The sequence below is a fragment of the Lichenostomus cassidix genome, chromosome 28, assembly GCF_008360975.1.
Source record: "Lichenostomus cassidix isolate B80296 chromosome 28, HeHo_3.0, whole genome shotgun sequence".
In the NCBI taxonomy this organism is placed as follows: Eukaryota; Metazoa; Chordata; class Aves; order Passeriformes; family Meliphagidae; genus Lichenostomus; species Lichenostomus cassidix.
In genome coordinates, this window is record NC_139508.1 from 5,928,984 (window position 1) to 5,944,422 (window position 15,439).

The following is a 15,439-nucleotide window of genomic DNA, read 5'->3' on the forward strand; positions in this document are numbered from 1 at the left end:
CATTGAGAATGTGAGAGTTACAGCCCTCTGTAGTCTGACATGTAGACTGGTCAGAGCAGTAGAAAGTATAATATGTGATGGAATATTTGGAAACAGATATGAACATAATAGGAAAGAGTCCCCATGGGGTGGTCTGTGGGGAGGTTTATGTCTCACTCTGCTGGAGTTAGCCCAAAGAATTGGTAAGTACATGTAATGGAGAGAACCTGCACACTGCTTAGCTTTGCAAAGACATTCAAGAAAGGTCCCTCACCATCCTGAGGAAACCCACCTGAGGAGACAACGAGGATTGTTTGTAGCTGTGTATTGTTGCAGGTGCCCAAAAAGGGGGAGGGAAAGGCAGATGGCAAAATCAGCTGATAATGAAGGTTCCTCGTGATGGTGTTGCAGATTGGCTGTGCAGTTCACAGCACTGAGACTGTAAGAACACAGGTGATGCTGAGTGGAGCAGAGCAAGGTGGTGCATGAGAAAAAGTGTCCTGAAGTCCTGGGCTGCGTGTGAGCACTCCAGAGCCGCTCTGGGGAGTAGTGCATCAGCTTTGTGCTCAGTATCTAACAGTTTAAAATGCAAACAGGGTATGGGATGTTGCTGGCGAAGATGAAGGAACCAAAGCTGAGATTGCTGGGGCCCTGAAGATGCCAAAAGATGTTAAAGGCTGTGGACAGTCTTCCCTGGGGCCTCCATCCAGACCCTCTGCCAGCTGTCAGAGCTGATTAAGAGATGAGGGCTTTGCAGCCTGAGAAGGAAAAGCCTGATACAAAGAGGGGGCAAGAGAGATGCCCCTGCTGGTAGAGTCACCAGGTAGGGACTTGAGTCATCTGTGAAGCAAAATAAAATTGAAATCAGCCACCTCCTTGACACCCACTAAATTACTTTGTTGTACTAGGACATCTTACCCCACCTCCAAGCCCACAAGCAGGTCAAAACAAGTGATGCTATTTCAACTAGTTTGACATACTGATGGGATTGAGCAAGAAGTAGAGACAGTGAGTGATGATCTCTTGAGTTAGGAATCCTGATTTAGCAGTGAGCTTTATGCCTTGCTGATACCTGCTTGCTGTAGGCAGCCTCTGTTTGTGTGCCCACTGTCTTGATGAGAATGGGGGTGTCAGAGGGGTTCTGGCACCATGAATACTGGCTGTCACCTGGAGCTACCTGGGAAGTCTTGAAGGAGTCTGCAGACATACACTACCCGCAGCCTCAGCACCTCCTGCTCTGCATCCCTGGTGCCCTGCTATTGATCTTTGTCCGATGTATCTTTGAAAGGTGAGTGCAGCACCTCTGGTTTCTCCTGTTCTGGTTGCCACCAGTGTCTTTCAGGGCTGCTCCAGAATAATCCTTACCTGCCTCCTGACCTCTACAAAGTGTATGTGGGATTGTCCCCAAGAATAATGAATCTCTCTGCTTTTCATTGCATATGGTATTTGTGTGGCAGCTCTTTGCCCTGCCTTCCAACTCTCCTTTACCTGTAGGTGTGAAAAGACAAGTCCATCACTCAGTCCCACCTGAGCTGTGCATGGAGGGTCCCCTCTGGAGGCACAGATAAGGGAGCTTGCAACACAGGGATTTATTGGGTATGTCAGTGCTGGGAGCCCCCATCCGAGCCAGGGTTCAGCCTGATCCTAGAGGATGGTCCTCTAGGCTCTATGTGAGGTCCCTACCCTAGAGCTCCTACAGCTGCTGTGGGACCACTTTGCTCACACCACTCTTTGCCCAGCTCTGCCCTGCTTTCTCCTTCTGACACCAGAGAACACCAGTTCCATCAGGGGTGGTGATACACACCAGTGTCCTGGCTGCAGGCACGTCACCCCAGGAGAGCCTGAGGACCGGCTGACATCTCCCCAGAACTTGTGTGTGGAAACAAGGCAGATCCACATTGCTCATCCCATGAGATGGATTCAGACAGAGTTTTAAGCCCCTTTCCCAGGAACAAGGACTGATGCATGGGGAGGTACAGACTAGCCCTCATGCATGGGAAATTGGAAGCTGGTCAGCTAAAGCAGGGTCATGTGCCGGTGTGGGCAGAACTGCTGGGATGCTTCCCACCAGGCAGAGCACGACTGCAAGGGGGAAGAGGGGAGGACATGAAGCTGCAAAGCTGTGCTCAGCAAACCTGCCCTAAGCTGGAATAGAAAGTTTCTCCTGGAGGAGCTGGGGGAGCACTGACCCATCTGCCCTGAGTGCTGGCTCCTGCCTGCAGTACACAGCCATGTGAGAGGAGGTAGCAGATAAAGTCTGTAAGAAGAGCCAGAGTTAATTCCAGGGTCATCAGGTTTTCCCTCAAAGAAGGGAAGGCAAGTTGCACTTGCCTGGCTTCCAGGAAACAGCATGATTTAGAAAGCAATGCCTCCCACTAGAGCTTTGCTAGGGTTTCTTGCAGGAACCAGCAAATCCCCACATGTTCTGTCCTTGGCTCCTGCTGCAGCCAGTGGTCAGGTACCCTGGGCATGGAACCCATGGGACACTCAGACACTTAGAGGCTGGTTTTGTGGCATCCTCTGGACTGCTCAGGAGCACTTAAAGAGGACCAGCATGCACTTCAACACAGAGGCATGCTTTGTGTCCTGTTGCCTCAGCAATATTAATTATTGTTTATTTAGACATTGTTACTGTTGTCTCCACTGCACAGCCTCATCTTTGCTTTGGTGTCATTGTATTTCTGACAAAAGAGTATTGACCTGACAAAGGCACCAAGCCTTGTGTGCTGGAGCAGTACTGGGAGCCTTGGGGTGTGCCTTGGGCTGGGTGTGCGAGCACTCTGGCAATGCTGGAGCCCTGGGGCAGTATATCCAGCATAGAACACGGCGCTGGCAGCATCTTCCTGTAGGCTGACCCTGGCTGCGAGTGTGGGCACACAGGTCCTCTCCTGCCAGAACTCTTTGCTCTTGTAGAACCGTGGCTCTGCCCTTGGGCAGGGCATTGGGGGTGCGTGACAAGCGGAGGCCCAAAGTTCAGACCAATGCTACGCTGGAATGCTTCTACATTCTACAGGGCAGAAACCCAAAGAAGGTGAGTGTCCCCTGAATCTCACTGTCCCAAGAGCCCAGGCAAGCAACACATTGTCTCTATCCCAGGCCAGGCAAACCAGATCCAAAAGCAAGGCAGTTACTGTTAACCACCCTTCCAGGGAAAGAGATTAGCAGATATTGCAGCAGCTTCCAACATGTTCAACAGCTGCAATCCCAGCACCTCCTGACCTGCTGTATGTCAAACGCAACAGCTGCTGTGAGAGCTGCTGGCTCTGGCAAGAAGGCAGCCACCATCCCTTTGGGTAGAGTCTATTAAAGCTGCTTATTTTTGGCAGAACTGCGAGTCCTTCAGAATCACGGAATCATTTCAGTTGCAAAAGCTCTCTGAGATCAAGTCCAACCTTTCTCCCAGCACTGCCAAGGCCACCAGTAACTATGTCCCCATGTACCACATCTACACATCTTTTAAATCCCTTTAAGGGTGGGGACTCCACCCCTATCGTAGGCAGTTGTTCAAGGGCTTGATGTTTTTCCAATCTAAACCTCCCCTGGCACAACTTGAGGCCATTTCATCTTGTTCTACCTTCTGTCAGGGAGTTGTAGAGAGCAAGAAGGTCCCCCCTGAACCTCCTTTTCTCCAGGCTGAGCCCTCACAGCTTCCTCAGCTGCTCCTTATGAGATTTGTGCTCCAAACCTTCCCCAGCTCTGTGGCCCCTTCTCTTTGGCTGGACATGTTCCAGCTCCTCAATGTCTTTCTTGTCATGAGGGGCCTAAAATTCAACCCAGGATTTGAAATACCTCACCAGTGCCCAGCACGGGGGAACGGTCACTGCCCTGGCCCTGCTGGCCACACTATGGCTGGTACAGGCCAGGTGACACTGGCCTTCTTGGCTACCTGGGTGCACCTGGGCTCATGTTCAGCTACTGTTGACCAGCATTCCCAGGCCCTTCTCTGCTGGCAGCTTTCCAGCCACAAAACCTGGAGTGTTCCACGTGGTTCTTGTGGCCCAAGGGCAGGGCCTGGCCATTTGCCTTGTTGAACCTCACACCATTGGCCTTGGCCCATTGATCTGGCCTGTCCTGAGTATTCCTGCCCTCCAGCAGATCAACATCCCACCCAGCTTGGTGTGATCTGTGAACTGACTGAGGGTGTCCTTGATCCACTCATCCAGATCGTTGATGAAGATATTAAATGGGACTGGCCCCAAAACTGAGCCCTGGGGAAAAAAATTGGTCACCAGTCTCCACTTGGATTTAGCCCTGGGGAAAACAATTGGTCACCAGTCTCCACTTAGATTTAGCTCCATTCACCACCAGTCTCTGGGCCTGGATCATGACTCACACTGGTGCACGGATTTAAAAAAATAATTTACTTTAATCTGTATGAAGCTCTGTCAGATTGATTAGAAAATGCTTATGAGCTCATCTTTACATTCATTTTAATCAGAGTTTATAAACTTTAACTCTTGTCATGCAGAAAATGAGGATGTTGGAATTGATGACTTTGAGCCTGTGACTGTGCCACTTCAACAGCTGAACAGTTTGCTGATATTATAGAGTGAACCATGTGTCTGTTTCTTTATCTTAACAATCTGAAACTTCTTTTATCTTCAGGCTTTCCATCTGTAGCCGATAATTTGTGCATTGAGGAACAAAGGCATATGATCCCCTAGATGGTGTGCAGAAAACCTCTGTATTTGCAAGACAGCAAGCCTTCTTATACTCTCCATTTAGGAGGGCTAGGTACAGATTAGCAGCGTGCTTGTCCATCACACTCCTTCCCATTCAATCACCATGCAGTGTCCACATGTCTCACTGACCAATCACTGCCTCACACAGGAGGCATCTGGCCAGACTCAGCAGTATCTCCCACAACAATTATCAGTGAAAATTGTATCAGAGGTGGAAAAAAAATTATTTAGACTTTTATGGCCAGACATTGCATCCCATTGTGTACAGCTGGCAAAACTTAACCAGGGAGAACCTGTGCTTCCTTCTGAACCTATGTTTAGATGTTTCTGAATTGGAGTTTTAAAATGGTCAAAATAATCTGTGAGTTCACAAATGCAAATAGAGTTGATACAACTTTTTTCCAAAGAGAGGTGTTCTTTGGGGAAAGGTGGACAGGCAAAGCAGCCCCTGGGAGCACAGCTCTTAGTTCCTCACAGGGAACAACAGCCTCCACAAAAGGCTCCGTCCTTCCTCCCTGCTCTGTTTTCCAGGAGGAGCTGGTTTCACTGGCCAAGCAAAGTGACCTGCCAGTCAGAAAGGTGGAGATCTGGTTCTGGCACTGGCAGGCCCAGGACAACCCCAGGCTGATGAAGAAGTTCTGTGAGGCCAGGTAGGTAAGTCAGCTTTTGGTGATGGAGACCTCCAACAGGTCTGCACATCATCACTATCCTCTGCCCCATCCTTACCCAAACACACTCCCAGGGGAGCTGTTGTGGCTGCAAGTCCCTCTGTCCCATGAGGCTGGATCCCACTACTGCACACGCTCACAACAGAGTCCCCCTGCAGCACTGCCAGCTCCCTCCCTCCTTCCTTTCTTCCCATTTTTACCTTTGAAAAGTTAAGTTTGCCTCAACAGAGTCCACTGGCCTTGATGGAGAAATGTTTAAATCTCAGAGGGATTTTGAATACCAAAGCCACTTGTAAAATGCATTGAACTTCTTTTCAAGATGATCTTGATACAAAATTAAAATTTTAAATTATTGTCAGCATCGATGGTTGGGCAGCAAATAAATCCATGTAGTGCAGTTAGGAGGTAGTACAAGCCATGAAAGAGGGTGGTAAAACTTAAAAACACAAGAAAGCACCAAAATCTTCATAGCTTTTCTCTTCCCCAAGTTGTTTGCTCTCTTATATTAAATCTTCCTGCATATCTCAGTAATACATGGAGTGAGGAGGGAGAGAGGAGCCACCAAGTGTCTTGATGAAGAGGATCAAGTTCTCGGATTCTCACCTTGAGGTTTAATGCTGTATGTGCATAAAGAGCCCCACCAGGTGAGAGATCTACTCATTCTCCCTCTGAAAAATAAATTATTCAGTACTTGAATATTGTTATTATGTTTTTTAAAAAACTATTCTCCACCTGAAAGCTTGTTCATTGCTTCCTACTGCAGCATTTCTGAAGAAAGTAATAAATTTCCCAGTATTCCTGCACCATCACTGAGAAACATTAGGTGCCTTCCACTGTCTGGGGTGTATAAGCATTTGATAGGTGATCTACAAACACCCACACGACAAAAGGAGACAGGGAGAAGTATCTTGGTAGTCTTACTGCATTGTCTTTAACACTGATGGAATGCCTAAGGAACTGGGGCAAAGCATGGACCACAGCAGAACCTGCCTGGGCAGTGGGTACCCTGTTGCTTTGCAGCTCATACTTCTATGTGCCAACAGAGCTGAAATTCTGCAAATCTGTCTAAATAAGCATAGGTTCCCCTGTGGACATCCTGGGCACAGCCTGGGGAGCTATTTCAGCTCTGGAGGAGGTCTTAATTCCTTGTTTTCTGTTTTAGTTGGAGATTTACATTTTATTTCACGTCATTCTTCTCTGGAGTGGGTCTTCTGTCTGACATAAGTATGTGAGCAGGGTCATGCTCACAGGTGGAAGTGAAAAGAATCCTTGAAAGGTGAAGTGACACCTTTCAAGGGCTCTTTGTTCATTGCAAATGAGGCTGACAGTCCCAGGCCACTCTAAAGAGCCCATCCAAAGACCATGTGTAGTCATGACTATGGGTGCAAAGCCAAAGAAGGACAAATTCAGGGGTACAGAGCAGAATCACCCCTAATCCTGATTCAGCAGAACAGTTCCCTCTTCCCTGGGTGGATCTGGCTAGGTGTCAGTGACGTTACCCTGCTGTTCTTGTCTTAGGTCCTTGTGTAAGCCTGCACACAGCTCTTGCATCTCAGACTAGATCAGACTCTGTCCTGACTGTGGCTGCTGCCCACTTTTCCAATGACTCTCCGTATGATATCCTGTACATTCACTAATGACAAATGCATTTTGCCAACCACTTTCTCCAAAGCTCAAAACCAGATTGGATCTAGCATGGGCACACTGAGTTCTTGGAGTATTTCTTCCCATGGTCTTTACATGTTAAAAGGTTTTGTGTTCTTACTGCTGCCTTCTCTATGCACAGAAGCCCTGGTTTTGGGACCACACCATGTGCTGGTTGAAATTTCCACAACAGGTGAACAGCAAATACATGGAATCATGGGATAATTCATACTGGAAGGAAGACCAGGAAGATTCTTGTCCAACCTCCTGCTTGCAGCACTTAATTGCGAGACCAGACCAGGTTACCTAAGGTTTTTTCCAGTTTAGTTTTGAAAACCTTCAAGCATGGAGACAGAACAACCTAATGACAAAAAGTTTTATACTTACAATTCCTTGTATCTACCTGTCTTATTTCAACACCCTTCTGGTCTCTCACCCTCACATCACTCATGTGGCAAACAGTGTGACATCTGCTCCTCACATGTGCTCCATGTGGCAGCCCATGAAGAGCTCTGCTCAGAGCAGTCACTTTGTCTCAGTGAGTTTCTCTGTCACTCAAGTATGTTTGGAAGTGGCTGTCTGTGGCTACAAAAGGTGGTCAGGACATCTTACATCTCAAAGCACGGATAGAGATGAGGTGTCTGAGTCCCTGAAGAGGGGAGACCCCAGCTGCTCCCAGTCCCTTTGCAGACAGGCTGGGGCTCATCCTGGCTTTGGACTGGCCCTGTCAGTGCATCAGCAAATGGTTTAGTCAGAGGGAACAGGAAAATTTAGGCATGACAAACACTTCTGTCCCATATACAGGTTGAATGAAGGGGCTTTGCCCAGGAAGACTCTTCCCCTCTCCTGAACCCAGGGCTAGGCAGGGCTGTCACTGCCTGTCACTTGTCTTGCAGCCTCTACCACCCGTATTGGGCTGGTTCTACCTCCTGGATCTCTTGTTCTACTGCTCTCTGGTGGCCACCCTGCCCTTCGATGTGAAGAGGAAGGTGAGTGACAGCAGCACAACCACAACCAGATGGCTCAGTCAGCCACCATCATGAGGCTGTGCCCCCCATCCTGCTGTCACCTCCCCGGGGGTGCAAAGGAGAAGGCGCAAGTGCTGCTGTGAAGACCCTTGTGCACGTGAGCCCCTTCAGCTCTCATATGCCACCATTGCACCTTGCACTGGGCCCTGCTCATGCATGGCACGGCCTTCCTGCCTGCTAGTCTGGGGAAGTGCTGGAGGCTGACACGAGGGTCCCCACAGCTGGTCAAGGGACAGGCACTGGGTGAACATGGCATCACAGCCTTTCCCAGCTCTCAGGTGCTGCCTGCACCAGGGAGCTGTGTCCTCCTGATGGGAGGGACCTGGCCTGACCTGATGAGGGTCCTGTAAATGTATGGGTGACTTTTGCAGCATGGGCAATTGAAGAGGCATGGGCAATGGAAGAGCTCTCCATTATATGCTACCTGCCCCAGACCAATGGCAATCTACTGTCATTACAAAAGGCTCTTCAATACACAGAGGAGGGATCTGGAAATAAATATGGGATATTAAGAGAGCAATTTTGTAAGGGCAGATTGGTTTACAGAAAACTTATAAAAATCTATGTTCCAGCGTATTTGCACCCATATCTCACAGGTATTTGTCTGGCTTTCCATAAATTGGGCATAAAGGATGAGGCTGTCTTCTTGAGATTGTGTAGGACCTCAGAGAGCTGCAGTATAGTGGGGAGCACTGGTGCTTTGTGGAGGTGTTTGACATGTCGTAGTGAGGCAGCAGCATGCAGGAACAGATGCTGACAGGGCAAGGTAAGACTGACAATCTCTTCTCATGCCAGGACTTCAAGGAACAGATTATCCACCACATCGCTACCATCACTCTGATTTTTGTCTCCTACTGTGCCAATATGATACAGTTTGGGATGATAGTCATGCTGGTCCATGATGCCTCTGATTATATTTTAGAGGTGCATTACCCTCACCTGGAAATCATGGTATCACAGAATGGTTTGGGTGGGAAGGGACATTAAAGCCATCTCATTCTATCTCCCTGCGATGGACAGGGACAACTTCCGCTAAACCAGGTTGCTCCAAGCCCTCTTCAACCTGCCCCAGGGATGGGGCAACCACAGCTTATCTGGCCAACCTGTGCTAGGGCCTCACGACCCTTTGAGTAAATAATTTCTTCCTAACATCTAATCTACATCTCTACTAGTTTAAAACAGCCTCTGTAAAATGTCTCTCTCCCAGTTGCAGGCCTGTGCTTGTGCCTGTGGGCAGCACTGGCAACTGTGCATGTTGCTACACATGACACATGTCAATGCAGTGCCCATGAGTGGGACACACAGAAATTAGTGACTGTGCATCTAGGAAATACCAGTTCTACTGCTCTTGTGGAAAAGTAATTGGATGCAAAGGGACTGGGACACATCTCCACAAGCCTGGTCATTGTTGCAGGATGTGGGCACTCCCTCAGCCCCTAGAAGGAGAACACAGGCACAAGGGACATACAGAAATTTGTTTCTCTACAGCTTGCCAAGATACTCCATTACCTGAAATGGAAGCGGGTCTGTGAAGCAGTATTCAATGGCTTTGCTGTGGTTTTCATCTCCCGGCTTGTCATTTTCCCATTAATGTGAGTAACATTTGATGCCTTAAAAGCTGGTAAGAGGCAGACACAGCAGTATAGGGAAAAAGGGTATTACCTTGGTTTTAATAGGATCTCAGGTGTCCCCTCGTCAAAGGTGGAATCATGCCAAGGAGCCCCTGTGTACAATCCATAGACAATTTTATGGACCTTACAAATTAGCATATCTACCTAAAATCCCCCAATAAGAAGCTTAAAAAATTAAGTAATTGTCCCCCTATTCTAATTATCCCCCCTAAATGAGGCTACAATCTAGTTTACAAAAACATGTTCCCAAGAGGACGCCCCATTCAAGATTGGAGCCTCTAGTTCTGAGATTGTAGGGATGTTTTGTCTTCCCCAAAGACCCCCAAACTAGGCTAAATATTAGAGTACAAGGGTTATAGGCATGTAGGGCTAAGGTATAGGGAGTGAAAGGTACAAGGAATGGGAAAGGGTAGAAAATGTATAAAAAGGGTATAAAAAGGGTATAAAGAAAAAAGACAAAAACCATCAGGCATCACATTTTACAGTCCTCTGGGTGTTATGCACTCTTTGAACTTCTGGAGAGGTGACTCTCCATGCTAATGGAAGGAAAGGCAGAGGATAGGACACTATAAGTTCAAAGATTAATTCAACTAGAACTGAAGAACCCAGAGGAAAAAAACTCACCGGGGTTTTAACTATATTAATTAATTAATTCTACTAATTAATCCAGAGTCACAGCCTCTGCCCCTCTGTTCCCACTCCTTGTTTTACAAACACTGGTTCCTATGAAAGAATGAAGATGCAAACCATTCTGATCAAAATTCCCCAAGAAATGCTTAGCAGACTAAAAAAGGCCTTAAAACTCAAAGGTCTATTAGGATAAAATTAGTATAGATGCAACGTCACAGTAAAATTAAGGTGACCCACCATGCATCTGAAATAAAACAAGAAAATCATGAGGGATTCAGGAGGTGGGATACTCGACATGCTGGGACGGCATTGGCAATGATTCTTCCAAAAGCCACACACAGGTACCAGCCTTGGAGAATGGCTTTTGCATACACACATCTGGTGATCCTCCCAGCCTTTAACTGGGCTGAAATTGTTCCTCTTTCTTTACCACTGCCAAGTTGCCTGGAAAAGCTGATAGTAACTTCCCATAAGTTCATTCCACAACACTTGTATTATAGTCTAAGCTTTCTGTTTTCTTTCAAACCAAACATTTCATTTGTTACACCAAGAAAAATTTTGGTGTAACACACAGGGACAAGTCTCCATTGCTGTGTTATGTCCCTGCCCTTGTTCCATACAGCTACTGAAGATGCTGAGTTTTCAATTTTGGTCATGCTGCCATTTAGTCTGGATGCCTATGTGGTTGACTTTGCATGACAAGTCCCAGATTCTGGTGGTCAAATGGCTGTCTTAGAGAGAAAAGCAATTAAAGCTTGAGGCAACTTTCCTGAGAGCAAGCATGACTTCAGTTATCTCCACTACAAGGTGTGAAGCCTCAAGTATCCCAACCTGCTGTACCATAATATAAGGACAAAGAAGGCAACAGGTGTCTCAGGTCAGACTAAGGGTCCACTGAGATCAGTTCCGCTCAGCACCAACAGCAAGCAGCAGAGGTCTAGGGAAACAAGCACAGAGCAAATACCCACTGTGTCCAACAAGCTTTCCCCGCTTAAAATATATCCCAGATTTCATGTCTTAGCTAACTTGTGGAGGAGGACACATACTAGCACTCATCAGTGCTAGCTCTCTGTCCTGTCTGCTTTCCATTTCCAAACCAGTGCTGTCCTCCTTTCTGTTCTCATCACTGAGGATACAGACTTTCTGTGACTTTTGCTAAAAATAATGCCATGTCCAACTGCTCATCTGCACCCTTAACTCGTCCCTAACTTCAGTTTAAAAAGCCATGTATTATCTTTTTATTTAAGTGCCAATGGAGAGGTGCCCTTAAGGTTTCACTTTTGTCCATTGTTCCTATTAAGACTTAGTAGAGGAGAAATGTTGCCAGTTCCTGCCTTTTCTAGGGAGCATTGCAGGTTTCTGATAACTGACCGGTCTGCAAAGCCTATTGCATAGCTGGAGGTTTTAATACCAAGCTTCTGCAGGTCCTCTGAGACCTGCTATGTGAGAGTTGGGCAGAGCATGAAGCCTGGTGGTGCCATCCTGGCTCGGCTCATCTCTGCCCTGGGAACACACCAGCCAAGTCATTGCCCAGAAAGACACCTAATCCTTGTAAGTCTGAAGACACTTAGCCTGCTTTAGTCTTGTGTCTTCTGATATGCCTCTCCCTCTCTTTCCCACAGCATATATTATTACTTTGTGACAAAAGTTTCGTTGTTCCCCATAAGCTGTCTCATAAATGCTTTCCTGATGATCCTGCAGTTATTACACATTTTCTGGTCCTATATGATCATCCAGATGGTCTTCAATGTCATCCTTCATGGTGAGGTATGAAAAGTCTTTATCTCCTTTGTGCCACCACTGCTCATGAGAGACCAAGAGGTTCCTAAATGCCTGCAGGGAATGCGGAGAGAAATGGGACTGCCCAACAAACAGCCCAAGAGCTTCTGAAGGCATATGTTGGGATCTTATCTTATGAAGATCAAAGCAGGAGCTCACTTCTAGCTTGCAGCTGTGTGCGAGTGACATGGGAGCTCTCCACAGGCCTCTCTCCTCACTGCATAATGGCTTCTCACTATGTAGTTTCAGAGAACAGGAACCTGTTGGTATGTCCAAAGAGGAGTAAGAAAGGAGCAACCAGGTAAGCCTGGTAGATAGCACAGTGTGTATTTGCATCTCTGAGTTTTGGGTGCCTTCCACAGGCTCTTGATGCATGCCAGAGTTTGTATAGGGATCACTGGGAGAAACATCATCAGAGAGGGCAGCTCCCGAGCCTGCCTTGCTAATGTAGGCAGATGGCATTGTGGGACCATTGAGAAGGTTTGTGAAAACTTTGAGGACCTGTGACCAAAAAAACCTCTCCACAATGTTGCTGCTCTGCCTTCAACTTATCTTGACTTACCCCTTCATCAAAGTTAAATTACAAGAAAAAGCAGTTTTTCTGAGGAAATGATGGAGGATACACTTGAAGTTGCAGACAATTGCAAAATAAGGAGCCTAGTCCATATGCTTGCTGGACAAATACGTGCTGGCTTTCACAGCTTCAATGGTAATAAATTACACAGGAAAATATGCTGAATAACTATATGTAGAATAAATACTAACTTATTTTCAGAAAGTCACATTACAAGAGCATTACCAGAGTGACAAAAAAGCCCATCCAAAAGTTAGATGAACCATAATAGAGTTAACCCCTGTCAACTTAAGTCAATCTCCCAATGCAGAGATAATTGCAGCATGGACTTTAAGGACATGATCACACCTGTTATTTTTATTTTAGCTGCCAGGTTAAGCACGCAGAGCTGTGAATGAAAACAAGGCTAGTTTTCTCTAATATATACCATGAGATATGTTTCGCAGCTCATTTAAACCTTTTCTTCAGAAAAGACAAGATGCCAGAAGCGACACCAAAGAGAGTGAGAGGAGTGAAGCAGAGAATCTGACAAAGAGCAAAGAATAACACAGGGCTTGCTGCAAAACACCAGGATCCAGGCAGCCTTTGGAATGTGGGAAGGCTGAACAGGAGCTGGGGGAGAGGTGGGACAGCACTTCATTGCAGTCGGCCTGAGGCAGCATACAATGCCTAGGTGGAGGTGAATTTCATCATATCTATAGGCAGTTAAGCCACTTCAGGAAATGTTTTTTATAATTCTTCTGTTAGGATTATTCTTTTACTACTACTCTGTAATCATTCATCTAGGAAAAAAAGGTACCAGTCAGACTACCAGCCAAAGTTCAACTGTATAAGAAGAGGGGTTGAACAAGCTGCTGGAGTTGTGACTGCTATCTGTGATTATCTCAAAGCCTTCCTGAAAGGTTCATGAGATAATAAACTAGAGTTGTGGAAGATTTAACCAATTTGCAATTTCAGAAGACAGTGGCAGTCATTGCCAGCCACTTCATGAAAGGACTTGCACATGAAAGGCACTGGTTTAAATGGCAAATAAGTTTTCACTTGGGTAGTATAAAATGGGCAGGTTCTGGTATAAACCATTTCTGCAATGAAGGCCCCACTGGTGCAACAATGATACAAGCTGTATTTGCTGTATGAATTATACAAGATAGCCCTAATGTCTAAAAGATTTTGTTTACTGAATGTCTACTCAGGGAGAAGTCCCCTAAAATTGAAAGGAACTGAAACTCTTCCAAATGCACACTTTTCCACAAGAAATTATACATAATAAATGGAAACTTTCTACTTGGGTGTATTACTTTTGTTGAGATTTCATTTTCAAAATTGGAAAATAGGAGTGTTACAACACTAAAATTTTAATGGGATGGTTTAGGGGTTGGATAATGCTTCACCTTGTAATTTCTTGCATAAGATCTAATTTTCAGAGTTTATAGTATAACATAAAATTTCAAGTAAATGTAAAAAATTAATTACATGTAAACAAAAATTCTGTTTTATGTACATTTTCCATGAAATCTTTTTAGAATATCAGCTCATATGTCAGTAGGAAAATCTTCTTTGAAACTTGCTGGCAGTCTGACATCACATAACTCAGAGGTTGAACCAGCTTTCCCTTGAAGGACTCCGGAATTTGGTCTGCAAATAGCAATGCTGGAAGGCAGGCAGCCACCCTTCCTCTGTGGAACACCAGCCTTTAGCAGGATGTCACCTCACCCCCACTAGCTGCACTTTGGTGGGGGTATGAGACCCTTCATTGGGATCCCTGGTGTAAGGGCTTGCCCAGGAATTATCGTACCTTGTGCCTTCAAGTATGATGCTTTCTTTTAAAGCCCCAAAGGCATGAGAACTGCAGCATTTAAAAGGTTTATACAGCCACCAGGGCACAGCTGTCCCCTGGGCCCAGAGAACAGGCCCAGCCTTCACTGCTGCAGCCCCATCATGGGATCCCCCAGCTCTGTGGGGAAGAGCTGGCAAGGAGGGGAAGTCAAACCAGACATAGAGGGCTCCACGTCTGCAGGCCTGCTATCCTAACAGAGGTGTCACAGTGGCAGGGTTGCTTTTAACCAACACCTCTCAGTTTTTAAGTCCTCTCTCATTCTCTGGAGATGTTAATCATTCAGCTCAGGAACTCTCTTGCTGTGTCACATCAGAGAACAGACTGACAACAAGGATGACAGCAGCAGTTGCAGTGCAGCCTCCCACCTCACTTCTGTTGCACCAGTCGGGCAGTCACTCTCTCAGCTGCTTCACCCTTGAGAGGCCTGAGTGCCCTTGGAGATCAATCCCCTACTGCCCTAAGTCCATAGGGCTGCCCAGGAAGTGCTCTTCCTCATATAGTCTTTGATTATGGCTAGGTGCAGGACCCTGCTCCTTGCACCCTCATTTCAGTGCTTTGGGATGGACATTTTTATTCTGAGTCTCTGCAGCCGTGAACCCAAGGAGCACTAAGGAAACTGAAGCCAGAGTTTTAAGACTCAGTGTCCAAATGTTTGTCATCACACACCTGAATGCATTAATCCAGAATAGTCTCCCTCCTTCTGTGGTGCTCTCCAGCCTGGAATAAAGGCAATTTTAGCCATAATTACATAATCTGTGAAACTTGCTTATTTCAGGCTTAATTGATACTGGTATTGGGTATGGCTTGACAGCAATTGCTGTTTGGGGTTTTTTTGCTCTGTCCTACAGCACTATGGGCTTATAGTCCTGCTGAAGAGTCCCTTGACACACATTTGATTTATTATTTAAATCCTATGATATTTTCTAACACTCATGCAGTGTTTTTTCTGTTTCTTCCAGTTGTTTAAAGGACAGAGAGCCACAGAGG